Source organism: Bubalus kerabau, chromosome 12 (genome assembly GCF_029407905.1).
Source record: "Bubalus kerabau isolate K-KA32 ecotype Philippines breed swamp buffalo chromosome 12, PCC_UOA_SB_1v2, whole genome shotgun sequence".
In the NCBI taxonomy this organism is placed as follows: domain Eukaryota; kingdom Metazoa; phylum Chordata; class Mammalia; order Artiodactyla; family Bovidae; genus Bubalus; species Bubalus kerabau.
Window position 1 is genome coordinate 2874313 of NC_073635.1, and position 27633 is coordinate 2901945.

Below are 27633 nucleotides of genomic sequence, written 5' to 3' on the forward strand. Positions count from 1 at the left end.
CTTTTGGTTATACAGGAACATAATCCCTAAAGTATTTGGGGGATTATGGGGTTCACATCTTAATCTCAATGGTTCAAAAAAAAATCTTTGTTCTGTATTCACAATTTTTCAATAAGTTAAAAAAAATTTTTTTAATGCAATGCACTGGAATTTATTAGAAAGCTCAGTGAGATGGAGATGTGAATCTACATATTTTTCCCCAAGGAAAGCAAGAACAATAACAGCTCTCTAGGTACTAGATATGCCTAAACTATACAGAATTTGTACATATCAAAAAATGCTACCTTGAGGCTCCCTCAGTGACCTAACCTTGTCCTCTAACATTTAGGATTGCTGGGAGTAGAGGGACTTCTCATAAAGGAAATTACTTTTATTTCCTTCTCAAAATTCAGTGGAAGAAGGAAGAAATCTAGAGAAATATATATAAATAAATAAACTTTCGCAGCAAGTTTGAACATTTATGCATTTGCAGTTTAAAAAACCGCTTTTTAAGTACAGACATTTATGAAGTTCCAACAAATATTTCACAAGTACACTTTTTTTCAGAAGTACACTCAGTTTTTGTAGAATGCTGCCTCTTATCAGAGATAAGAAAAACATACTGTTCATTGAATTAGACCTTAAAGAGACCTCTGGAGCTTATCTGACCCAAATACCTCCTGCTGGGTTATAACCACCACCACCACCTCCCCCCCATCCCTTTGCTCTGCCCTGGTGAGAAAAGAGATAGAAGTCATCCTCTGATCCTGCGAGCGCGGTGGTCTGCCGCAGAGAGCCCGTCCCTGTACGGCCAGGCCTGGTTCCCTGCGGATCCTCCAGCCAACGTGGATGTTGATGTTCTGTGATTCACAAGCTCCACAAGCAGCAATGCTTCCTCCCAGCTGGTGGTGTTAATCCTCCTGAACCATGTGGCCTGTGGACCAAGCTAAACCCAAAAGGGCAGAAACTGCCTTTCATTAGACTCCGAGGATATCTATGGGACACACAATGGTCATATTTCACCCCTTCCCACCGTGTAATCATCTTTCACACAAGATTGCTTCTTCGAGTCACCTGTCTAACGTCTTCTCCCAGACTTCACATGCCCTGCAAAAGGGACATGCACTCAGTCCCCTGCTCCCCCTTCCTTACCCAGCCCCCTGTAAAATGGACCCATCAAGTGGACAGACTGAATTACCCCCACATTTTTGGCTGTCACCTAATAGGAGATGAGGGCCCAATGTGGAGAACACCACAGGAGAGGGAAGCCAAAACCAGAGATAATGCTAAAGAAAGTGGAATGACTGGGGAAATCTGTCCCTGGAAAATTGGGATTCAAATGTTTTATACCTGAAATAAATGACAGGAAATCAATGAATCTGCATAAAACCACAGAGTGGGAAAAGACTTTAGAGTCACTTTTTCTGGCTGAACCCTGTTCACCACGAATATTCACAGTTCTTGAACAATAATCCACATTCTTCGTTTACAAAAGTTTTTTTTCTTTCCTCCTTAGATACAGAAGAAGCCAAGTCTGTGTAGTGTGGCCTGGTCCCTATAATTTGTTAAGGATGTAGAGTCTGTATTTCCTAAGAGTCTCAACCTCATTATGAATGAGGAGCTATTATTTTCCCATTTCTCAGATGAGAAAAATGCTCCCTAGAAAGGTTCAGTGGTGTATCCAGGGCCACACAGCATGAGTGGCAAGGCCAAGCTGTGAGGCCAGAATGACATGATTCCAACAGGCTATTTAGTCATCTCATTTTTGAAAGGTAATTCACTATATGATAGACACAGAAGAATATTTGTGACATATGCATAATATTCCAGTTATTTATTGCAAACCATGTGGCTGAAAACAGCCGTTTAGGCCGCTGGGCTGCCGGAACCCGCAGTTTGCTCAGCGCCCTGCGCGGCTCACTGCCCTCCATGGAGCAGCTTCCAAGGCTGACAGCCCCAGCCGACTGGCGGCAGCAGCAGCCTTGGCTTTCCTGGCCAGCGTCTTCTGCCCGGGGGGCAGGTGGCCACCCTGAGAGGTCTCCTGGGGGACTCTGTCCACGGATGAAGGTGCCCCGGGCCCTGTTCAAGGCCCCACAGGGCGGGTGACCCCACGGATGGACTCTCAAGAGCTGCGACCCCAGAAGAAACCGAAGTGTCTGGGTCCTCTCCCAGGACCCCAGGGGGCCAGCGGGTGTGGAACGGACCCTTCCTTCTGCCCCGAGCAGGTCCAGCCTCTCCCTCCAGCCCTCGACACTTCATCAGAGAGTATTCCTCCCTGTCTGGGAAAAAAAAAGCAGCCTCCAGGAGAAACCATCTCTTCCTCAAGCTTCAGAACACGCTCGAGGACTGATGCCCCCCCACGCCCCCACACCCCACTTAAGGTGCTCGGGTGAGGGCGGTTCTGAGGTTCTGTCCCTCTCCCCAGCCCTCAGGAGGGGCGTTGCTTTAAATTCTGTTATGAAAACACAGCCATCTCCTAATTTATCTCGCTTGGAAATCCGGTCTTGAAAGTATCCTTTCTTCAGTTCAGTTTGGTAGCTCAGTCTTTGAAACCCCATGGACTGCAGCAGGCCAGGCCTCCCTGTCCATCACCAACTCCCAGAGTTTACCCAAACTCATGTCCATTGAGTCTTAATGGAAGCGCCATGCGGTCAGTCAGTCCCCAACTAGGAGGTCTCACAGCTCCTTTCCTGTTGTTCCCATTGTGTATGTGTTTGTGTGGTTTTTAATAAAATGTTGACTTAACAACAACAATAAAAAAAACAGCAGTTTATTACTACCGCTCACAGTTCTGAGCATTGATGCAGCTCAGTAGGGTAGTTCCCACTTGGGTTTCCACAGGTAGTTGCAGTCAGGTGGTGGCTGGGGCTGATGTCAAATCTGCAAACTCTCATGTGCTAGACACGAGTGATGACTCACTCACTCATACATCTGGGGCCTCAGCTGGGATAGCTGTTCAGGCATCACCGTGTGTCTGTGCAGCCTCTCCTGTGGCTACCTTGGGCTTCCGCACAACATGCTGTTCTGCTTGCTTTCCCAGTGTGTGTGTTCCAAGAGGCCAAGAAGGCGGATACAGAGTTTCTTATGATTTAGGCTTATAAATCACATAGTGCTACTTCTGCCAGTTTCACTGTGGGAGGGGATTATACAAGAGCATGAATATTGGGAAGTGTCCAACGTCCCATTGAAAGTCCAACTTTGTAGACTGGTTGCCAAATACAAGTTAAGATGCATAATCAAAACACCAATAGCCATCAAGCCACCCTTCAAATAAAGAAGTAAAACATTACTAACACCACTGAAGATATTGTGTGTTTCCTCTTGACCCTTCCCTCTAAAAGTTGTAAATACTATCCTGAATTGTGTGTTTTTATTCTCTTGCTTTGTTTAAAAAAAAAAAGGCAAAAAATGAAACAGTGTCTGTATGTGTACAAGTTGTTTAATTGTGCTCATTTTAAAACTACTGGAATGGTATCAAACAATGTGCAGTCTTCAGTTACTTGCTTTTTTTATTCTCAAAACTTTATTTGTAAGTTTCACCTATTCTGCTGTATGCAAGCAACAGTTAGAACTGGACATGGAACAACAGACTGGTTTGAAATAGGAAAAGCAGTACGTCAAGGCTGTATATTGTCACCCTGCTTTTTTAACTTATATGCAGAGTACATCACGAGAAATGCTGGGCTGGATGAAGCACAAACTGAAATCAAGATTTCAGGGAGAAATATCAATAACCTCAGATATGCAGATGACACCACCCTTATGGCAGAAAGTGAAGAACTAAAGAACCTCTTGATGAAAGTGAAAGAGGAGAGTGAAAAAGTTGTTGTAAAGCTCAACATTCAGAAAACTAAGATTATGGCATCCGGTCCCATCACTTTATGAAAAATAGATGGGGAAACAGTGACAGACTTTATACTTTATTTTGGGGGGCTCCAAAATCATTGCAGATGGTGACAGCACCCATGAAATAAAAAGACGCTTACTCCTGGGAAGAAAAGTTATGACCAACCTAGACAGCATAGATGCTTTTGAACTGTGATGTTGGAGAAGACTCTTGAGAGTCCCTCGGACTACAAGAAGATCCAACCAGTCCATCCTAAAGGGAATCAGTCCTGGGTGTTCATTGGAAGGACTGATGCTGAAGCTGAAACTCCAGTACTTTGGCCACTTGATGCGAAGAGCTGACTCATTTGACAAGACTCTGATGCTGGGAAAGATTGAAGGCTGGAGGAGAAGGTGACAACAGAGGATGAGATGGTTGGATGGCATCACCAACTCAATGGACATGAACTTGGGTGAACTCCGAAAGTTGGTGATGGACAGGGAGGCCTGGCGTGCTGTGGTCCATGGGGTCACAAAGAGTCACACACGACTGAGTGACTGAACTGAACTGAATTGAATCAATACTTATTTTTACTGTTGTAGAATATTCTATTTTCTTGAAAGATACCACAATTTAACCATTCTCTTGTTAGAGGATATCTGGAGTGTTCCTGTTTTTTGCTACCATACTCATCACAACTATGAACATTCTTGTGCTTGTCTCCCACGGTCCAAATACTGGAGGCTTTCTCAGACATATACCCCAGAAATGACACTGGGTCATGGATCACAGGGAAGATAATCTTTCCATCAGTCTCCCTGTCTCCAGGTTCACACTCCTTTAGACCATTCTCTACACACATGATAGAGTGATCTTTCTAAAATACAAATCTGGTGTCATTCCCTTACTTTGGGGCCTTTGGTGAATGCCTAATGACCATACCAGTTAGTCTCAGACTTTGTGTATGTTAGATGAACCTGAGGGGCTTGTCAGAAACAAGTGTCCTGGTCCTGGTCCTGGAGATTCTGACACCATCATAAAGGCAGATGTGTGTCTTTAACAAGCTCCCCGCGTAATTCTGTTGCATACCAAAATTTGAAACTCATTTCATAACATGATAAAATTCCAACCCTTATTTTACTTTAAAACCACTGCACAATTTGTTTTGTGTCCACGACTCCAGATTTATCTTCACCCCACCCCTCAAATACAGCAACACCAAAGGCTTCAAGTTCCTGAAATGTCTCCTCTTGCCCCAGTGCCCATCCCATTTACTTCTTATTGTTGCATCTATAATTCTATACTCTGATTATTTTTACAGTCAGTCTTTCTTTATTATGGGGAAAGAACCTGGAAATCAAGGATCCTTTTCTATTACCAAAATATTTCCAACATTGTGCATAGTATTCAGATACTTAAGCAACATCAAAATCATTGATTTTCCCAAGGTCACAAAACCAGTTAATGGTGCATCTGGGACAAGATACTACTGTTTTTTTCATTTCTAGTCCAGTGGTATTTCTTTACCATGTAGTCGGTCTTAATGACATTATCATAGTGTTCCTGGTATCTAGACTAAAAGGACGGTGACCTTCATCCCCATTCTTAAGAAGGACTGTATATTCACTCCTGAAGGAGTGTATTGAAAACAGTGTGGGAATCTATGTAAATCCTCAGATACTCCAAAGCATAGTAAATTCTGATTTTCCAAAGCATAAGAAAGTTTGCTTTGGTAAGTATTTTACCTTTGAAAATGATTCTATCAGTGTTTTTAAGGTTGTCTTTGGGAAAGTGTTATCTAGTTATTTTATCACTCATTTTGTTTTAATTTGTTTTAACTTTTAACTTCACTTGCATTATACACCCTTTCCCTATTATTTATAGTTGTTTCCATTGTTTTAATAAAAATGCAGACCATTGTAGAATCTAAACTACTCATATTTTATAATGCATTTTTGGGAGATGCTCTTTGAAGATTCCCCATAGAACAGAATGTAAATAGAGTTGTTGCTGCTGTTTTTTTTGTTGTTGATTTGGCTTCTAGCTTTAGGATTCTCTTCAAATGCTTTCTCAGACTTCTCAGCTCTTCTATAATTTAGTGTTTCCATGTTTCTGAACTGCTCCTTTGTAGAAAAGCCATGCTATAAGCAACTTCAAATATATATATAAACAACAAAAAGATTTTTCTGAAAAAAAAATCAATTAAGGTGATTTTAAATGAGGTTAATTGCACCCTGAAATAAGCCAAGATATTTCCCTTTAGTGACAGATCTTATTTTATTAATATGAATTCTTGCCCTGATAGTGAGCCACAGAAGACAATTTGAGACAAGAATAATTAATTAAAAGATACATTTCATGAAGCAGATGACATTGACAGAGTAAGAAATAAGCAAAGCAGAATTCACAGTCTGAAGATGAGGTACTAACAAATTTCAGCCCTTTCAAGTGGTATAGGTATTTTCTTCTGATACCCAAAAATGCAGAAGGCAATTCAACCCTTTAGAGGTCTGTTTTTCATCAGCATTGATCTTAAAATTGAGACAAGTGTTTGGAGTACTGTCGCTGATAAGGAGCAAAGCGAGGACTGGAAGCACACTTGAACAGAATGTGGTTTCTCACACCTGGAACGATTAAACACTCTCTGCATTTTTTCAAAGGCAAATTCCACAAGTCACATAGTTTTAGAAATCATTACAGAGAAAAAGAACACCACACACAGCACTTTCATAAGAGCAAAAGCTGTCATGACCACAGAATACCAAAGAATAAGCTCTGCACATATTCCCAGTTTCATCTTTAGTTTTCCTTGTTTGTTTCTAGACACTATTTTCTCTGCCACTGACAGTGTTTACCGTCTCCGGTTGTCACATAATGAAACAGAAGCAGAAAGCCTGATTATGGTGTTAGTAGTTTAGAAAGACACCAACATAGCTAGGTGTCATATTACCTTTGTTTTATTTTTATTATTTTAAAAATTCTCTCTCCTGAGACATGCTATTTTTTTAGTCTGAGGATCCTGAGGAATCCTAGGTCAGCAGAGTTTTGGTAACTGAAAGGTTACACTCAGAGCTAGCGGCAGGGTTGAGATGGGCTTCCTTGGTTGCTCAGTTGGTAAAGATTCTACCTGCAATGTGTTCAATTCCTGGAGAGACATGTGTTCAATTTCTGGGTGAGGAAGATCCCCTGGAGAAGGAAATGCAACCCACTCCAGTATTCTTGCCTGGAAAATCCCATGGATGGAGGAGCCTGGTGGTGTCACATGAGTCAGACATGACTTAGCAACTAAACCACCACCATGGTTGAGATGCAGTCCAATAAGATGGAAATTACTAGAGATGTTTCCCCCCTGGAAGAGGAAGCGATATCCCAGATGCCAACCCTTCCTTGCCATTATAAAACCCTAGGGTCCAGGCCAAAGGTGGACTAATAAAGTGTGGAACTTCCTCAGCTGTGCATTTCATTCACTGCCCCACTTCATTTCAGGTGGGGACGCACCTGAAAAACAGAAACTTCTCACTTAACTATTGCGCTTTAGTTTCCTGCTTTGCATTAGCAGAATGTGTGAAATCTCTTGAGAATTGTACTTTTTTGTTATCTATGCTAAATATTCATGTGAGACAAAGTAGTATAGTTCATGAAATCATTTAAACATTGCTCAGGAGATACTGCAGGGCCCTGGAAGCAGAAAAGGGAGTAAGACATAACATGCCAGACCTCAGACAGTCAAGGTCTAGTCAGAGACACAGAGAGGCAAACATCTGATGGCAGCATAGCATGGGAAATGCGGTCATCACCTCCGCAGGGAGCTGCAGGAGCAGGGGGAGGGTGAACTCATCCTCCTGAGGTTCGGGAGAAGGGGCTGGGACACGGTGACAAAGGAAGGATCAGCTGAGGTGGAGCTCTCCAGGAAGAGAAGGCATGGAAAGCCGTTCCAGAAAGAGCTGCCTTGGCAGAAGCCAAGGCTGGTGCAGTGTTTGGAAAAGCGTGTGGGAAGCAGCTCTTTGGGAAAGTTTGTTAGCGAGTGATCTCTTCGGATGAGGGAGAACCGTAGAGCAAAAAGTTAATTCGGGTACCTCCAGCACTGGCACCCAGAGAGAAGCAGATGCAATCAGCTTTAGAGCTGCTCTGAGAGAGGGAGGAGAGGTGGAGATGGGGCAGAGGCTGCAGGGGGTGCGAGAGGGGCTACTGGGAGGAGGAGGCGGCCAGGCGCCCTGGTCCTGCCCTTCTGTTTACAGACTGTTTCCGCATCCACGTCTTTACCAGGCGGATTCTTTTTCATTTCTGCACTGGTTACCTCAATGACGGGGCCTCAAAAGTGACTCATGGACCTCATGAGTGACCATAATCAGAGATGTTCCCAGCTTTGCTATGTCCTAGGACAGCGCTGTCTAAATCCCAAGAATGAGATGTAGGTTAGAGATCTCTGAAGAAAACCAAAAGTAGGGAAGAGACAAACACTACCTCCATAGGTAGTGGGGTCCTGAGGAGAGCAACTCTTTGGGAGAACTGAACCTCTGACAGCAGTGAAACAGGAGAAAAGCAGAGGCCTGTCACCTGAAGGACCCGGGACTCTTGGCCAGACTTACTGCTAATACTGTGAGGGGAGACTGAGGAGACAGTATTTCCAGTCCCAGAGGGGTGCTCCACAAGGATTCAAGGCAGACCGAAATTTGAAAAGAACAAAGACACATTCTCACTGGTCTCCAGGTTTTCACACTTGCTACTCCTTCTGCCCCAGCTGACACTGTGTCATTGGGTTTTGAAAATTCAAACTGTATTGAAACACAGCCATGCCCATTCTTTCACACATTGTCTACAGCTGCCTTTTGGCTCCAATGGCAGGGTTAAGTAGTTGTGACAGAGCTTTGTAGCCCATAAACCCTAAAACGTTTACTATCTGACCATTTCCAGAAGAAGTTGGCCAACCGTTACTCTGATCTATCTTAGAATTTTCAGGAAATACAGTATATATAAGATCAAATCAAAAACGGTACCATGATGATGCAATCAGCCAGATCCAGAATGTTTCACATTCCACCCCAGCACTGAAAAGAGGAGAGGGATATTATAGTACACAAGAGAATTAACACACACAAATTCATAAAATTTGCCAAACGTAAAACAAGAGGGAATGAGTGGCAGGATGTCTGCGAGTTCAAATGCAGATTTCTAAAAAATGTCACAGATTCAACAAAACCTGATGATTGAATCTCACCAGACACAACAACCTGTGAGCTATTGTATGGATGGTGAATGCTCCTTAACGCAGCTGATTATTATTATTATTCATTTGTTTCTCAAGCTTTTTCAAATTAAATATCAGTGATTTTATTGTCTTAGTTATTAACAGGTCTATTTACCACGCCCAAGTCCTATAGAGTTTTATCCTCTTGGATTTCTTTTAACTTGGAATACCAGTGTTTTCTCCCAGCGCACCATAGTTGGTATTTTCCCAAGATTAATCACGTGTCATGATTGTCTACTGCACATTTCTAACCTTGTTAGTTCCATGTGTTCCATATTTCTATTCTTTCCTCTGTTGAAAACACCTCATTTAGTACCATCTGCAAAGTTTAATAAATTATTTGTTCTCTCAAAGAACTAATGAGAATATGGAATGAAACCTTCTAAATGGTAACCAGAATTTGCATAGCTGAGTCTGTGGCACTGTATGTGATCTTAGTGAAGCTGCTTAATCTCTAGGTATATCTCCATTTCAGTACTTTTCACCATTCCTTCATTCTTTGCACTTATTTTACTTATTATCTTGAGTGCAATTACTTATAAAGCTACTTCTTGCTTTTTGTAAGAATGAGTATCAGAATTATGGGATGGACAACTTGATATACTTCTTTTCTTAAAAATATTTGTTTGTTCTCCTGAAAGTAAATATTTCATGAAAGAGTTGCATGAAGGAGTTTATGCATGAATTTGTTTTTTGATTCTGCTGCTGTCATTTAGCCACATTGTGATTAAAATGTCTGTTTGTAAAATGCAAACAGTATAACTACAAAAAAGATATGAAGTGCTGCTCTAAATTCCTTCTAAGGAATAAAATTGGTTATAGAAGTTAAATACAACCATGTAAGATAAATGAGAATTTATCATATAAGCATCAGAATCTGTACAGAATTTCAAATGACAGATCCATAGAAAGATGCCTAAATGTCCTCTTTGAAAATTGAAGGAAAAGGACTAGGAATTTCATGGAAAAATGGAGAAAAGACACAAACACAGCTCACCAAAAAGGTATAAAAATAGTCCACAGTATATGAAAATATTTTCAATAAAAATATGATATAAATATCAATTAATTAAATGTTTCACACATAATTAGAGAAATTCTAATTAAAACAACAATGAGATACAAGTTCTCATTATGTAATTGGTGATATTAAGAAGTATGACAACATATTCTGTTGGCCAGGCTGTGGGGGAATAGGAACTCTCATACATGGCTGCAAGAATGTAAACTAGTTAAAATGAATCAGAAAGTATAGGAAACTCAAAACACTCCAGGCAACAAATTTGGAAAAGAGTGTTTGGACTATATATTATAAGGCTAAAGACAAAGAACTGTACCCAATATCGTTACTAAACTTGCTTTTCACTGTGATATTCACTGGGTTTTCACTCACAATTAAGTAACTTCATTATGTGTATTCCAGAATGGATTAAGTAAATAAATATATTGCAGATCATGAGAATTTGGCTTCCCACTGCTGGAGAAAGAATGAGGCAGGCTAGAACGAACCACGGGGTGGAGATTTGGAATCAGAGGTATCAGTATGAATTCACAGTCTTTAATATATTCAGAGAGAGAGGGAAGAGTGTATGTGGAATGTATGTGTTAGACATACATTATACTAATATTTCTTGTATTTTGTCCTTACTGGAGCCTAGAAACAGTGACATTTCAGCATTGAGCCCACCTGGCACTCAGATTTTGGTTTTAAATCATTATCCAATAAAAGGAGTATATTCTTGGCTGATTCCAGAAGTGAGGCAAGAAAAATGCGAGAGGAATCTGAAATGCATTGTGGTGTCAGAGAGTAAGGAAATGATGGGAACATGTGAAAAACACAAAAGTTCACTTGAAGGAGCTTCCCCAGCTAACGCTGGCGAAAGGAACAATATTAATAATGAGACTAATAGGATATAACCTATAGAATGAAATAAAATTCCATGATTCATACTGAGAGAAATAAATCATTAATACTTATGTGAACCTTTTTCCCCCACAGTATCTTCTTCTATAACAGTAAGACTAGAAATATTTATCTTGCAATATTGTTGTGAGGATTAATTAAGGGAAAGGGTTTGAAAGTGCAATTCAAACTACATGAAAGGTGTCTACAAATTAATTTACTTTCCTACCTAGAGGGATAGGAAAGGTGGGAGGTGGGAGGGAGGTTCAGGAAGGAGGGGACATACGTAATTTACTTTCCTGCCTCATTTTCTTTCTGCACAATCATTTCCTAGAAAGCCAGAATATCACAATTTTGAAGTGAAATGACTGTGGAGTTTTGATTTAGTTTTAGAAACATGATCTTACTATTTTTTTTTTTTTTAGCAACCTCCTTCAAGATGGAAGCATCTGCCTATTGACTTGTCAGTGATTGTTAGCCTAGAATAGTCTTGAGAAACTCACCATTTGCCCATGAATTCTGCCCCGGCTGCTTCTTACCTCCAGGTGCATTCTGGAAGTGATGCTGAGGCTGGAGCCTCAGAACGCGCGATCCTGCTGCCTGCCCTGGACAGCTGGCCATTAGAGAGCACTGCGGGCCTGCAAGAGGCGCCTGTCCTCTCCTTGGAGTTCAGCTCGCTGGGTAAGCAGCTGTCATCTGAACAAAGACACTGATTTCCCGTGGAGGAAGTTTCAGCTTGGTTGGAAAACATCTTTTTCTGTCCTGTATTTGGGTGGTCCTCTTTCATGGTTGTTAAAAAGAGTCTGATGAAGCCCTATTTTCTATGCATGTTGTCCTCTCCTTGATTTAACATAATCTTTGAAGGCAGAGAATGTTTATACTTTTCTTTGATAATCCTTTAGCATCTAGTTTAATAATCTGCACACTGGACTTGATGCTATCAAGCCAGTTTTGGGTGCCAACTAATCTTAGGATACAGATATAAATCCAGTGTTCCTTCTGTTAGAGGGAGATAACCCTACCTGCCTTTTACATATTATATAGAGCTATGTGGTCACACTATTTCTTAAAGTTAGACAAACACTCTGTGATTTTTTAATAAGAGCTTTGAACTCTAGCATAAGGGTAAATAACTCATTGAATATACTATGACTTCACTTATTCAACAAATATTTATCAAGCCTTCATGATAGCCCTGGCATTGTATTAGTAGTAAGGGTAAATAAGACTTGCTGCTGCTGCTGCTAAGTCGCTTCAGTCGTGTCCAACTCTGTGCGACCCCATAGACGGCAGCCCACCAGGCTCCCCCGTCCCTGGGATTCTCCAGGCAAGAACACTGGAGTGGGTTGCCATTTCCTTCTCCAATGCATGAAAGAGAAAAGTGAAAGTGAAGTCGCTGAGTCATGTCCGACTCGTAGCGACCCCCTGGACTGCAGCCTGCCAGGCTCCTCCATCCGGGGCAAATAAATGGTAGTATCTGCCCTCAGTGGGCTTGCATTCAAATAGAGTGTGATAGCTGTGTAAGTAAGTGTAGCAAAGTGCCATGGTATATGAGCTGTGATAACCACTTCTACAAGATACACTGGGACTCAGGGAACGTCCAACAATTCCCCTGAAGTTGTTGAAAAAAAGTCAGAGAGAAACTATCAATTTGAGCTAAGTTGGAAAGAGAATCTTGCACAGCATGATGAAGAGGTAAAAGGGAGGCTTGACTGAAAACATGGAGACCAGTGAGGAGAACAGTTCCAAAAGTACTGGCTGGAGACAGGGCAATCTGAAGAAGCAGGCAGGCCCCAGCTCTGTGCTGGGCTCAGCCAAGGGTTGAGGGCAACATGTATTGAATGTGTGAAAGAGGACACTAATAGTGATGATACATGTTAGAGTGGATGTGACAGGAAATCATCGTTCATTCATTTAACAATCATTTATTATACATCTACTAAACGTCAGACATTGTTTTAGGTAATGATTTTACAGAGTTTATAAAATAGAGTCTGTTTTCAGGAAATGTATACATACTGATGGGAAAGGACAATAAACAGTCAAATAAATATTGATCTAAGTCAGATGCGTATAAGCGATGTGCACAAAAATGAAGCAGATGAGGGCACGAGGGGCAGCAGGGGAGTGGGCTGCTGATTTTATGTCAAGTGGCTGGGGATGGTCTTTCTGAACCTTTTTGTATTAGCGGAGAACTGAAGGAAGGAAGGTGGGGAGATGAAAGGTCCAGAGGAAACAAGAAGGCTCGTATTTCTGCACAGAGGGAGGGAGGGCAGAAAGGCAGTGGGGTGGCAGAAAGGAAGAGTGGGACGGATGCCCTGAGCAGACCATAGGAGGACGGCCTCCAGGAGCTCTGTGTCCCGGGGAGTGCACAGATACTGAAAGGGGGCCCTGGGGCCTCCACTGGCAGCTCCTTCCATGGCGGAGGTGGCATCTCCAAGGGCATTCGGGGCTCCTGAGCCCTAGGCCGTTGAAAGGGAAGACTCAAGTGTCTTCTTTGTTGGCTTCCCAGGGCCACCTGAACAGTTTGGGAAAAGCAGACTGAGGCGGTGGCAAATGATGGCCATTTGGATATGTTGAATTTGAGTTTCCTAAGGGAGGGCCAAGGGGGATGGTTTATGTAGGAATTTGTAGCTCAGGAAAGACTTGGAAGTGGACAAGAGTCATGTGCTCCTAGGTGACAGTGATCTGCGGGGAGGTACGTGGTCACCAAAGGAAGAAAGAGAGAAGAGGACTAACGTCAGCTCAGGGGAATTACCAACATTTTAGACAGGGCAGGAATAAACAAGCTTGCAAAAAGTCTGAGGAGGAAAGTTGGGGAGCAGGAGAAACATGGCATCATAGAAGTCAAAAGAGAAGAGATTCCTCAAGAAGACAGGGATGAGGACTTCTCTGGCAGTCCAGTGGTTAAGACATGGGTACCACTGCTGTAGATCTGGGTTCAATCCCTGGTTGGGGAACTAAGATCCCACAAGCCATGCAGTATGGAAAAAGAAAAAAAAGAAAAAAACAGCACATCAGGAATAATCAACAGTGTCCAGTGAGAAAATGCCAATGGGAAGTGACAACACAAAGATACTGAACGTGGACTCTTTTTTTTTTCAAGAAACTTGAACCATGTACAGGGAAGATGAGAGAGTCGACAGCTGGAAGGAAGTCAAGGCAATTGAGGTGAGGCAGTCTATGTTTTGTTTTAAAGCTAGCTGATGCTTAAGCAGTTTGTAGCCTTTGGGGACCAAGTCTTCCCTGAGAGGAATCTAAGGGTCTAAGAGAGAGAGGAAATAACCGGGTAAACGCTCACAAGAAAGGAGAGAATGGAAAGAAAGCAGTTCATTTGGAAAACTGGTTTGCAAGTAAGAACTCTCACTCTTCTTACTAAACTATGATGCTGTTGTTATTTAAAATGTGAATATTTCATCCAAGTTTTTGGAATATTTAATCAAAAAATTGTGGATTTTTACATTAATTTTGCTATCTTGAAACATTGCATTAAAGTTTTTATCTCGATTATGAAGTTTTTGTCCTTTAAACTTTGCACCAGAAACAATCACCCTAGTCCCAGCCCTATTTGAAACAGACACACCTTATCTACCAATGAAAATGTTGTTAGGATTAATCATCAAGGAGAGAGGCTAATTCTAGAAAAGCACTGGAGGTGCATTAGTGACTTAGGCAGAGATGAACACTGCCTGTATTGAGAGATGTGAAGATCCCGGGTTCCAGGAAAGCAGACACATTCAATGGCATCCCTAAAAGGCCACAATACAGAAAGGCACCAGCAAGGAACACATCCCTCCCACACACAGGTAGGCCTGGCCTTGAGCATGAGCACATATGATAATCACCATTAGATGCTCACTAACTCATTCTTCTATGATCTAACCCCTCTAACTTCAGTAAAATCCTCTTTCTACCAATGACAAACTATTGCCCAGCAAAAATATCCCAGACTCTAGCTAATAAGTTCACATATCCCCAAATTGTGGACCATGCAGTACATTTTCTCATTTTAATACATTCCTTTCTTTTCACCTAACTTAATTTATGTCCTTCCTCTTAGGACAGCTTCTTCTCTATCTCTGTCTGATATGTTTATGCAATCGATTTATGAGTTCCATATCTTTGCTGCTTTTCTAACAATGTAAGGTGTTACCCACACAGTTGATTGACACAGTGTTTTTATTTTTTGATGAAACCTAAGTACTCTTGCCTGGAAAATCCCATGGATGGAGGAGTCTGGTGGGCTGCAGTCCCTGGGGTTGCTAAGAGTCAGACACAACTGAGCAACTTCACTTTCACTTTTCACTTTCATGCGTTGGAGAAGGAAATGGCAACCCACTCCAGTGTTCTTGCCTGGAGAATCCCAGGGACGGGGGAGCCTGGTGGGCTGCCATCTATGGGGTCGTACAGAATCGGACACGACTGAAGCGACTTAGCAGCAGTAGCAGCAGCAACTCAATTCTTCATTGCTACTGATTTTCAGTGTTCACTAGTGATCACTGAAGAACAAGGGAAACCACTTGTGACTATCAGAGTTCACAGCATTATTAAAAAATAGCTAGTTGATGAGAAAATGTCCCACAAACCAGTCATGGAAACTTAAGTCAGGGTTTGTTCAGGCATCCACAAAGAAATAGACATCCATTGACACTGTCTTTGCCAAGAATGTGATGGTAAACATTTAATAACTAGCTCTCCAGAAAATAAAAAAGCCCTAACTTTTTTGTATTGAACAATTTCCATAGCGTAAATGCTCTTGCAATGATTGATTTCAAGTTGCCAACCTGATATCACTGAATGTAGAATGGAAAGAAGTCACAAAATAGCATAACCTTCTATGAAATTTCTGCCATAAACACAATAAATGCAGGCAGTTGTAAAATAGCAAAGAAGTGACGAATTTTGAGTGTTTATTATTTTTAAAAAATTAGCTTAGTTCTAAGTTTACACAATTCAATTTTTAAGAGTGGCTTGCAAAATTTTTGAAAATTTAACAATCATAAGGAGCCTGTGTGACAGAGCTCCAGGACAGCCTTACTCCTTACTACCCTTAGTGAAAAGGAGTCGGTTATAAGGAGACAGACATGAAGCATAAACCTCCTTATTGATAAGACTAGCAGCAGCTCAGAGGAATGGTGCTGGCCTGCATCGAAGGAACAATGGCAGAGAAAGTGGGAGACAGAGCAAAAGGAACTTTTCAATGCAAGGGTTCAAAAGGAAAATGCACAATCACGACTGTCTTACCCTCTGAAAAATTCTTGATGCATTGATATACCTAGTTTTGTGCTATGCAAGTAAGACCAGGCTACTGTATTTGCCCTACTCCACTATTCTGCTGGGTAACTTTTTGTTTAGAAACTTGAAAAGCTTTTCCTTTCTAGGTTTACAAAAAACCAGGATTTCACTCTGGAGTTAGAAAATAGGGCTCATTGTAAGGATGGTTAGTCTTCTCAAAAATAATACAAGGGGTTGTTATTATAAAATAATGCCTCTAGGATCCTTTAAAAAAATTTTTTTTATCATGCTTGGGTTGGAGGAAACATTCCATTCTCTCCAGTCTTATGTCAAAGTCAGAGCAGTTTAGGAGAATGTCTTTGTACCATCTTTGGGTGGGCCATAGTCTGGACCCACATTTCCAGTAATCAGTCCCCAGAATTGAAAGGCCTGGACTTAGGATGTGTGCAAACTAATTACTGAGGGGAAGCTCATTCTGGAGAGAGGCAAGAAAGCCAAATTCTTATTATGGGTTGCTCCAGAACTCCAGCCTGTCACACCTTGGCAAAAGCAGAGAATGCAGACCTGAAAATGCAGTCTTGAACCTGCAGCCACTTCTATGCCTAGTGGCAAAGCAGAATACTGTAAAGCAACTTTTTCATGAATGTAGCTATTATATATTATTATTTTCTATTTGTGTGCTACTTAATAAATTGTCATCCTTTGAGCAAATTGCATGTTGATTGCTTCTCTATTCTGACTATGAAGCCTGCCAGTCAGACAAGGCATTCCTGGCATAGGGCGGTGGTTTTCCAACAATCTTCCTGATAGGAGAACTTCCTAAACTGTTCCTCTCTGCTGTTGACTTCTGAGTAAGATTTTATTTGATAAAAGAGTTTCCCCAGCTCAAAAGTCAAGTTCAGAAACCACTGGTAAGAGAGAAAAGAGTCTGTACCTGTGTTACATGACAAAAGTAAGAAAGGATTAATCTGGAAGCATTGGAACATCATTGTTGGAATTTATACTTTGATACAAGCCAGTTGGTTTAAAGCTAAAAGAGATGTGAAAAAAGCCCTCAATATTAAATTGAAGATTGTTGTCCTGATATCATTCTTACTCAAGGACTATTGATTTTTTTAAAAATCAAGCTGTTTAAAAATGTTGTGCTAAGGATGAGACCATATTCAATGACAAATGGACTGCATAAACTGTCTTCCCAGAGCCTTATCAAAGCTTTTCACATGGTGCTTGGATAGTTCATTTTTTGATGGGCAGAATCTGAGTCGTGCACCCTTATCTGGCTTCATTATTATGGATATGAACATGGTTCCCGAGACTCTCACTGGTTCCACTAAAGGAGATTTTTAAAAAGGCAACCTGATAAATTCCCCATTCAATGAGAGCTGAGGAGTGTTTTATTCCACTGTACTGTAGTTTAAAGGCATGTGACCTGAGTTTCTGCAGGAAGTTGTTTTTAATAGGGAGACTATTTAGGTTACAAACCTTGAACCCTCCTTCTCTTCCTCTAAACTCAATTTAAGTGCTTTTCCCCTCACATCTATTTATGCAAGAGAGCCTGGAATGAAAGAAAGGAATCTGGAAAGAGGAAATTGAGAGCCCTGCCAAACACCTGGAAAAGCATTTAAGAAGAACATGCAATTCACTTCATACGAATTCAGATCCATCCAATTCACATCTGTAAAAAGGAATAGTTTTTGATCTGAAGCCCCGGAGGACCACATTTCTACTACTGATGCTCTCCAGTGTGTGCCGTTGATCCCTTGTTTTTTCATGACTCAAAAGTTGAAAAGGGCTTAACTAGTCAGTCAGGAAAGAAAGAATCTTATCATTAGGGTAAGTAGTATCAGGCTCTCAGTTTCTTGGCAAGGATATTCACTATAGGCTGGGCATTATGCTAACACTATTCGATTATTTCTTATAGCAACTCCAAGGAATGAAACCTTATTATCTCTACTGTGTAGGTTAGGTAATTGAGGTTTAGAGATATTATATGATTTACCCAAGGTCACTCAGCCAGCAAATGATAGAAAAAGGGTGTGACTCGCCCAGCAGTGGGACCCCCAGGCCTGAGCATTTCACTGCAGATCCTACCACAGTGGAGGTGAAGGAGATGGCGGAGCCGTGTGACCCTCAATGCAGGGATGGAGAGACAGCAAATGTCAGGAGCAACTGTCCTTTTCCTCGTAAGGGCTATTTTAGGCCTTGCTTCTTAGCATTCATCTACGCACTAGAATACTTTTTGTTTCCATACATAATGCAAAATTGTCTACATCTCTAAAACTTTATTATGAGCCTTATGTAATAATTTGTATAAGGTCAAATTTGCATAAGTCAAGTGTTAAATAACCCGGTTAGCATCTGCACATCACTATCTGTAACTAAATAGAAAGGGAAATGAGAAAGACTGGTAGGATAGGTTTTTTACACAGAGCCTGAGAGAAAAAGGATTATAGGGAATAAAAAAGCGGGTATGGAGAGGCAAACAGAAATTCTGAGAAAGGAACCCAGTTGAAGGGGAGAACTTAACTCTTTAAAATTTTTTTTTTTTAATTATGAAAGTATAATATATTTTGAGCTTCCCCAGTGGCTCAGCATTAAAGAATCCACCTGCAATGTAGAAGACGCAGGAGATGTGGGTTTGATCCCTGGAGGAGGGCAAGGCAACCCACTCCAGTATTCTTACCTGGAGAATCCCATGGACAAAGGAGCCTGGCGGGCTACAGTCCATAGGATCACAGAGTCAGACAAGACTGAAGCGACTGGGCGTACACAGCACATGATAACACATTTACAGGAAACCTAGAAAATACAAAACAAGGTTACATATAGTTCCACTATATCTTCCAATTATTTTTTACATAAATAAATTTTGAGTAGATTTTTAGTTGGAGTTTCAATATCAAACTCTCAAAAATTAATAGAATGAATACACAGAGAAGTTGAAGGATATAGTAGACCTGAAAATTACTGTGAACCAATTCAACATAATTAAGATTTATACAATTTTCACATAACAATATGATACAAATTCTATTCAAGTTCCCATAGGCTGTAAACTAGGAGACACTGGAACATATCCACGGACATAAAACAAGGTGCAAAAATTCCATTGTCTAAAGGTAGAACTCAATTCTTAAGTCAATTATAAAAGTTCACATGCTAGCCTGGATCCTTCTCACTTCTTTTTCTCTTTCTCCTTCTTTCCCTCCTCTCTCACACTCTGCCCCTTCCTACCTCCCTCTTTTCTCTCTTTCCTTGCTTGTTTGGTTATTAAGCTCTTTCAGATTCTCAGAAACATAAATATGTTCAGGACAGCTCAACCACGGTAGTTACTTATAAGAATACTGGAGAAAATAAGGAAATAAGAAAAACAAGGAAAAGTCCAGCATTTAAACCACCAGGTCTTAGGAATAATAGCTCTCTGTTCCGAGTCGGACCTCAAGGACACTGAGAACAGCATTCAGCGGCTCACAAGGTCGCCGTTGGCCCTCCCCACGTCAGAGAAGTCTGCCTCTGTCTCAGCTTCTGCTTCACTCACAATCACAGATTCTACTTACTCTTTCTACCTCATGGCATTTTCTTACTCTTGACTTCAACTATCTCGTAGTTTTATTTTCCTCCTGTATATATCACAGCTTTTGACAAATCATACGAGAAAATCTGGTTTAACTCATTCTTTTATTTGAAGAATATTTAGCATGAGACACTTCTCTTATATGTTTCCTGGACACCCATTTCTTCCCTGTATTGAAGACTTTTCAGAACATCTGACCAGTTCCCAAGAATCCCCTTAACTATTCATCTACCTCCTTGTCATTTTGTACATGATCCCACTCACCTGTCAAACAGACCAGTTCCAAGACCAGCCGATTAGAGTTCCTTCTCTGGCAGCATTGAGAGAATGAGCCTATCCAGGTAGCTGGGTTTCTAACTTATATAAGAAGGCTGTCTTCCTTCTTGCCATGGACTGTCTCATTTGTTCCAACCCAGACAGAACTCAGTTCTCTATCACCATTATCATTACAAATATCTGGTCACCAAATATCTTTCAACTTCTGTCATCTGTTGTTAATGAGGAGAAGGGTAGTCATGCAGTTTCTTCCCTCCTCCCTGTCCTTTCTAACTCTGTCCCTCCTCAGTCACACTCACTCTTCTTGGTTTATGTGTAGATTTTATAGCACTCAGCTTGTGCAATTTGAGCATGTCTTCAGGGCTCACCCACTCAGCCTACCAACTCATCCGAGGATTACTTCAAACTAGGTATTCCTCTTCAGAGGAATTTGTTCTTGGGAGCTGTGACCAGATTTTTAACTGTGACCAGTGCTTTAGAATAGCACTCAGACTGGTGAACCATCTTGGGGAACAGATGAAGAGAAGCAGAGAGGAGAGTCAGAAAGAACACTTCTGGGTGGACAGTGTCTCTCCAGTCCCTGTCTCTGTCCTCTCTAAGTTTAGGCTGCATTCTCTCCCTCGGGTTCTCTGAAACAGCCCATTAGTTAATAATTCCTTCTTTGCTTAGATAGCCTAGATTAGCTAGGCTATCTATCTGTCAGCCAATAACCCTAATTAAATACTCCTCTATCAAGAAAGCCTCACTTTTTATCACCACTGCCAGTTATGTCTGTGCTCTTTCTTGACTTAAAGCTTCTCAAGGGCAAGGGCTGCATTTGTCTCTCTTGCTGTTTTATTCCCAGGACTTAGCATGTTTCCTGGATACTTAATAAATATATTTGGATTGACTCTACAGTTATCGATTACCACCTGCACCAAGCACTGTGAATGAAAGATGAAAGACATGATCTTCACAGTGCTTAGAGTCTGTGCATGCTTGCTCAGCCCTGTCTGACTCTTTGCAACCCCGTGGACTGTAGCCCTCCAGGCTCCTCTGTCCATAAGATTCTCCAGGCAAGAATACTGGAGCGGGCTGACATGCACTCCTGCAGGGAATCTTCCCTTCTCAGGGATCAAACCCATGTCTCTTACCTCCTCTGCGTTGGCAGGCAGGTAGGTACTTTACCACTAGTGCCACCTGGGAAGAGTCTAGTTGCTTTCAAATCAGCCCAGTTCTACTTCTACTTTAAGTGTCCCTTGTATTAGTGAGGACTTTTTGAGCTTTTGTGAAGGAGGTAGGATTGGCTCGAGTGATCAAATCTCACAAGAGGCAAGGATAAAACTGGGCTGGGGGAACAGCTGGAGCCAGGGATAAATGTGGCCAGGACTTTTCTCCCTTTCTTGTCTCTGTCTGTGGGTTAACTTCTCCACATCACGCTTACTTCCTCCTGATTATGGAAGAGTGCTGTGGTCCATGGGGTCGCAAAGAGCCAGACACAACTGAGTAACTGAACTAACCTGATGCAAGAGAGACAACCAGCAGTCTTCACGCTTACATTTTCCCAGCTTTATCATGAGTTTCCATGTTTACAATTTTAAAAGTACTGGGGAGGCCTTCCAGTTGGCTTGGATTTTGTTTAAGGCACTTCTCTGGGCCAATCACTGTGAAGAGAAGGTACCAGGATTGTTTCAGTTTGGGTGTCCATCCCTACACCAATCACAACCACCTGTCAGCTGGTGGCAGACAAACTAATAGGTGTCTGCCTATTCCATCTCCTTGACCTCATGTGTACCAACTCCTTTCCCTGATTTTATTTGACAAATATCTATTAAAAGTTCATTTAGTGCAAAGTATTGTGCTAGGCTATTAGATTAAGCATTTACATTTAATGTATCAAAACTAAACTTTTTAAGGAAAGCAAACATCTTTCCTTAATCCCTATAGTCATAATTCAGTCTTTTCTGCATTTATTTTTCAGAGCCAGAGTGTAGCAAAACCTTCAAGCACTGGTTTATTGGGACCATCCTAGTACACACGAGTCGGGTGATTTTTATCTTTTGTTCCTATCCTTGCCATCTTTAATCTGTCAGGCAGTCCTGAATCTATACCATCAGGCTTGTTTGTTCTACTTCTCTATCCTTTTATCATGGTTCCATTAACTCACATCCAAGGGTGTCAAGAGAATAAATAGTCCAATAAAACAGAAGAATATACTTCCAGTTTTAAAAAGAAAGAAGCATACAAGAAATACATAAATCATACCATATGACAATAGCCTAGAAGATTGCATGGGAGGATCTTTGTGCTTTCTGCAGGAGAAAAGAAAAATGGAATTTCCGTGCCTTGCATCAGCACTTGACAGCTGAATATTGGGCAGTAAAAGGAGGAATGGGTGTCAGGAATGATTTTGCCTGAAATAAGCACAAATCCATGGAGTATGACCATATGTTTTCCCTGGCAATCATCTTATAATTCAGGATAATTTAAATCTAGCCTAAACCTACATTTTATCTAAGAAATTCTTAATCATAAACATTTCCTCCTCATAGAACACAGTCTCTTACAACATGGGCTTGACACGCAACTCCCTATCACTTAATGTCACACCTATGTAATGGACACTCATGTCTCAATGAGCTCTTCCCAGATAAACAGAAGGCACCTGTCCAAGAGTAATAAACACTTGGTACACAGGTTGCTAAGAGCACAAATAAAGATAAATTTGTTAGCCTGACCTAAATGTTCTCTGGATCTCAAATTAATCTAATGTTTTCTGGTATTTGGCACTTTCTCTATCTAAACTGAAAAGACCACTCTATTGTCAGGGTCTCATCACTCCCTTTCAAGAAGTAATTGTTCTTTTGCCTCCTGGTGCTTCCCTGCTGCTTCAATGGGGTACACTGTGAGCTCCAAATGTAGCACCCAGATTCAAGCAGAGTATAATTCAAAGTCATTCAAAATCAAATGTTAGGTTCCTGGAGTCAATGCTGATGTAAGGCTAAGCCTAACATTTAAGGGGAATTTTTTTTAGATTTTCTACATGACTTGAATTAGAAATTTATTATATTAGCATTTAAAAATGCACTTTAGAGTTCTCAGTTTAAACTCATAGTTTTACAGTTGAGGAAACCCAGACTCCAAGAACTAATTTCCCCAAGGTCACACAGACCTTAGTGACTGCCAGCTTATTTTACCTTAATTATACAGAAACTGAATCTATTTAACTGCTCAAAATATGTTCTATACATTTTAATTTGTTTAGTTATGACAAACAAAGAAATTTTCTCTGTCAATAGAAAGCTGGATTAACGAGCAGCCAACAAGCTTACCTGCCAACTTCTGTAGATATTCACAAGTTAATAATTAGTTTTCCTTTCTAGGAAATAAAGATTCCGTACACCAGTCTCTAAGAAGAAGAACCACTGAGAAGGTCACCAGCTATAAATAGAGAAAACTCGTGCCCCAACCTCCCCATTAAATAAGAACACTTACACTAATATTATTACTACTATTACTATTTAACATAATATAACCTCTGATGTCCTCCCAGAGCAAGTTCTGGAATGAGGTTTATAGCTCTTAGGAACTGATTCTCTTTTTACAACCAAAGCTTGTTTGCTGTTGTCTAGAGACCTGGTGTTTGAAAAAAGTCTCTTACTGACAACTATGACCAAAATGAAAGCTTTTGCTCATCTGAACCTAACCTGATCTTCTGCCTGAAACAGGCAAGATAGCTTTACAATAGGACAGAATCACACTGCATGTACTCAAACTCACTAGTCCAAAGGGTCATGTGACCACTGTGTGCTCCCTGCAAACCCTCCCAGGCTTGTGAATTTCCCTAGTTTGCCACTTTGGCCACTTGATCAGTCCTTCTACTTCACCTACTGTCTCCACAGGATTGCCATACAGTGGTACAGATTTTTCCCAAGCATCTGCCCATTTTATTTGTTTAGAAGCAACAGTTCTCCAGCTGACTCTGTTTGTCCTCCTATCAGGACCAAATACTCTTAGGGAAATTATTTTATTATTATTATTATTATTTTAAACTTTCTCCTCTTAAGATAGTTTATATAATCCTGCATTTGTTTAACATCAGAGTGAAATTTAAATAAAAGGAAATTTGCTAGCCTTTCTATGTTCTACGGGAGGCAGATTATAAGAATTGTAAATCCTGTACTACACAGCACTGAAACAGAATGCACATGCGCATCATGGAGGAGTCTCCCAGTGCAATGCTTAGCAAGGAAACGAGACGCAAAGAGAACATGCTGAGCAATCCCATATTTGTCAAGTTCAAAGTCAGCAAACCTAAGTCTATGGTTATACGGGTCAGATAGTGGTTGCCTTTGGCTGGGGTATCAGCCATCAGTGGGCATCAAGAACCTGCTGGTGAAGCTAGAAAAGTAGTGTCTTGATGTGGGTAGTGGCAAAAATACCTCATATAAGTACTCACCTAGTGTAAACATGAATTGTGTATGTTACTATATGTAAATATGCATGTATTATGCTTTAAAAATATGTGATATCTATTTTTTTTAACTTTTGTTTAAAGATCCAGTGATGCGCTTGATGTGATTTATATAAGAAGCCTGCCTCAAGGTCAGGTTTCCCTTTTGGCTCAGCTGGTAAAGAATCTGCCTGCGATGAGGGAGACCTGGGTTCAGTCCCTGGGTTGGGAAGATCTCCCGAAGAAGCGAAAAACAACCTACCCCAATATTCTGGCCTGGAGAATTCCATGGACTGTATAATCCATGGGGTCACAAAGAGTCAGACATGACTGAGCCACTTTGCCTTTCATTCCTCAAGATCACCATTACTGTAACTATAAATTTCTTTTTCATGGTGCAGAGTCTGTTGTCCTAGCCTTGATCAATGAGGAAGCCCATGTTTACCCCCACCAGCCTGGTTGCTCTTCCAGGAGACAATGTTAGCCAGGCTGTTCTGCAGAGGATGTAGGCTCCCATCTCCCTCCACTGGGCTGCATCTTCCAGTGTTGTTATGATCACCTGGTGTTTTCTCCTGGTCAGAATTATCTTCTAGATATCCAAAGTACACACACATCTTTCTGGATATGCCAGGAAAATCCAAAAGAACACTCAGAAATTTTCCTTCAAGTATTTTTAAAATATTTTAAATATAACAGCATCACAATACCAAAGAATATTGTGTTTGATTCATAATCTTAATAATTAATAAAGGAAATGAAGGAGTGTGATCCCAATGATTATAGCATGCTAACTAATCACTTGTTTTCCTGTGTCCATGTTCTTTGTCTATCCTTGTCTTTACATACAAATAATTTAAAAGATATAGTCATATCATATAGGCATTAAAACAGGTACACAGATAAATAGAATGCAATAGAGAGTCTTTCCAATCTGGATGTCTTTTATTTCATTTTCTTGCCTAATTGCTCTAACTAGTACCTCTAGTATAACACTGAATAGATGTGGTGAGAGCAGATATTCTTGTATTATTCTTAACCTTGGAGAATCTAGTTTTCCTTCTTTAAGAATGATGTTAGTTGTGGATTTTTAGACATGGCCTGTATTAGGTAGAGGGTGTTCTCTTCTACTTTCAGTTTATTGAGTTTTGTTTTGTTTTTTTCATGAAAGGATATTAGATTTTGCCAAATGCTTTTTCTGTGTCTGTTGAGACGATCATATTGTTTTTTTCTCTTCACTGCATTAATGTGGTATATTATATTGAATGATTTTTGTGTATTGAATTACCCATGCTTTGAGGGGATAAATCCTACTTGGTTATGGTGTATTATATTTTGATATGTTGCTAGTATTTGGTTTGCTAGTATTTTGTTGAAGATTTTTGCATCTATATTTATAAGAGATATTGGTCTGTAGTTTTCTTGTGATGTCTTTGTCTGGCTTTGGTATCAGGGTCATACTGGCTTCATAGAAGGAGTCAGAAAGGATTCTTGGACTTCTACAGGCAGCATCTGATGGCAGGATGTCTCCCAGGCATTGGTTCCTGGGCTTCCTGCTTTAGAAGTGCAGCAGCCAGCACCAGGGGAAGGTGACAGGCTTCCCCAAGGATGACTCTTCCAAGCCCGTGTACCTCTCAGCTTTCCTTGGCTACCAGGCTGGCATGACCCATGTTGTGAGAAAGGTTGATAGACCAGGGTCCAAAGTGCATAAGAAAGAAGTTGTGGAGGTTGTGACCATAGTGGAGACTATGCCCTTTATGACTGTGGGCACTGTGGGCCGCATGGAAACACTATGGGGCCTCCAGACCTTTAAGTCCGTCTTTGCCGAGCATATCAGTGATGAGCGCAAAAGGTGTTTCTATTAGAACTGGCATTAAATATAAGACAAACGCCTTCACCAAATACTGTAAGAAGTGACAGGATGTAGAAAGCAAGAAGCAGCTGGAGAGGAACTTCAGCCCACACCCAGATGTGCCTGCTTCCTCTATGCCAGAAGAAGTCCCACCTAATGGAGAGCCAGGTGAACAGAGGCCCTGTGGACAAAAAAATTGGACTGGGCCCATAAGAAACTAGAGCAGCAGGTCCCTGTGAACCACATATTTGAGTAGGGTGAGACGATTATTTGTCATTGGGACGACCAAGGGCAAACACTACAAAGGGATCACCAGCCATTGGTACACCAAGAAGCTACCCTGGAAAACCCACCAAGAGTTTCACTAGGTTGCCTGTATTTGGGTGGTCATCTTGCCTGGGTGGTCTTTCTGTGGCTTGGGCTAGGCAGAAAGGCTGCCATCACTGTACAAGATCAACAAGAAGATCTATAAGATTGGCCAGGGCTACCTCATCAAGAATGGCAAAATAATCAAGAACAATGCCTCTACTGATTACACCCAAAAGCATCAGCCCTTTGGGTGGCTTTATCCACTCTGGTAAAGTGACCAAGGACTTTGTTATGCTCAAAGACTGTTTGGTAGGAACCAAGAAGAGAGTACTCACCCTGTGCAAGTCTTTGCTGATGCGGACCAAACAGCAGACCCTAGAGAAAGTTAACTTCAAGTATATTGACACCACCTCCAAATTTGGCCATGGCTGCTTCCAGACTGTGGGAGAGAAGAAAGGGTTCATGGGACCACATAAGAAGGACTGAATTGCAAAGGAAGAAGGGGCTTAGTATTGGAATAGATTGTACAACTGGCGGAATCTCAATACAGTTAATTTCCAGTGACAACAAAAGAAGAAAGTGTTCCCTCTTCTATTTTTTAGAAGAGTTTGCAAAGGACTGATGTCAATTCTCCTTTAAATGTGTGGTAGAAATCATCAGGATATAATTTCCTTTACACATTTAAATGGTATGGTATTAACACAGTGCTGTTTCAGCTTGTATTTCTTTGATAACTAGCAAGGTTAAACACCTTCCCGTATGTTTCCTTGTTAATTATTTCTGTTGGTATGTATTGTTTGTTCATATCCTTTGCTCATTTTTATATTGGGGTCTCAATGTTTTTCTTATCAAGTTTAATGAGCCTTTTAGAGTTCAGTTCAGTTCAGTTGCTCAGTCGTTTCCGACTCTTTGCAACCCCATGAACCACAGCATGCCAGGCCTCCTTGTCCATCACCAACTCCCAGAGTCCACCCAAACCCATGTCCATTGAGTCCTTGATGC

At 41.0% G+C, this 27633-nt stretch overlaps 1 long non-coding RNA gene and 1 pseudogene across 1 annotated transcript in view; one reads left to right on the plus strand and one right to left on the minus strand.

Moving 5' to 3' along the window:
- LOC129624078 (uncharacterized) overlaps positions 1-11511 on the minus strand; it is a 31915-nt gene extending 20404 nt beyond the window's left edge. Inside the window, exon 1 of the long non-coding RNA XR_008700732.1 lies at positions 11460-11511. This is a non-coding gene — a long non-coding RNA (uncharacterized LOC129624078). The remainder of the gene's footprint in view (positions 1-11459) is intronic.
- Positions 11512-25993: 14482 nt separating this feature from the next.
- On the plus strand, positions 25994-27141 carry LOC129624813 (60S ribosomal protein L3-like; annotated as a pseudogene).
- The last annotated feature ends 492 nt before the right edge of the window (positions 27142-27633 follow it).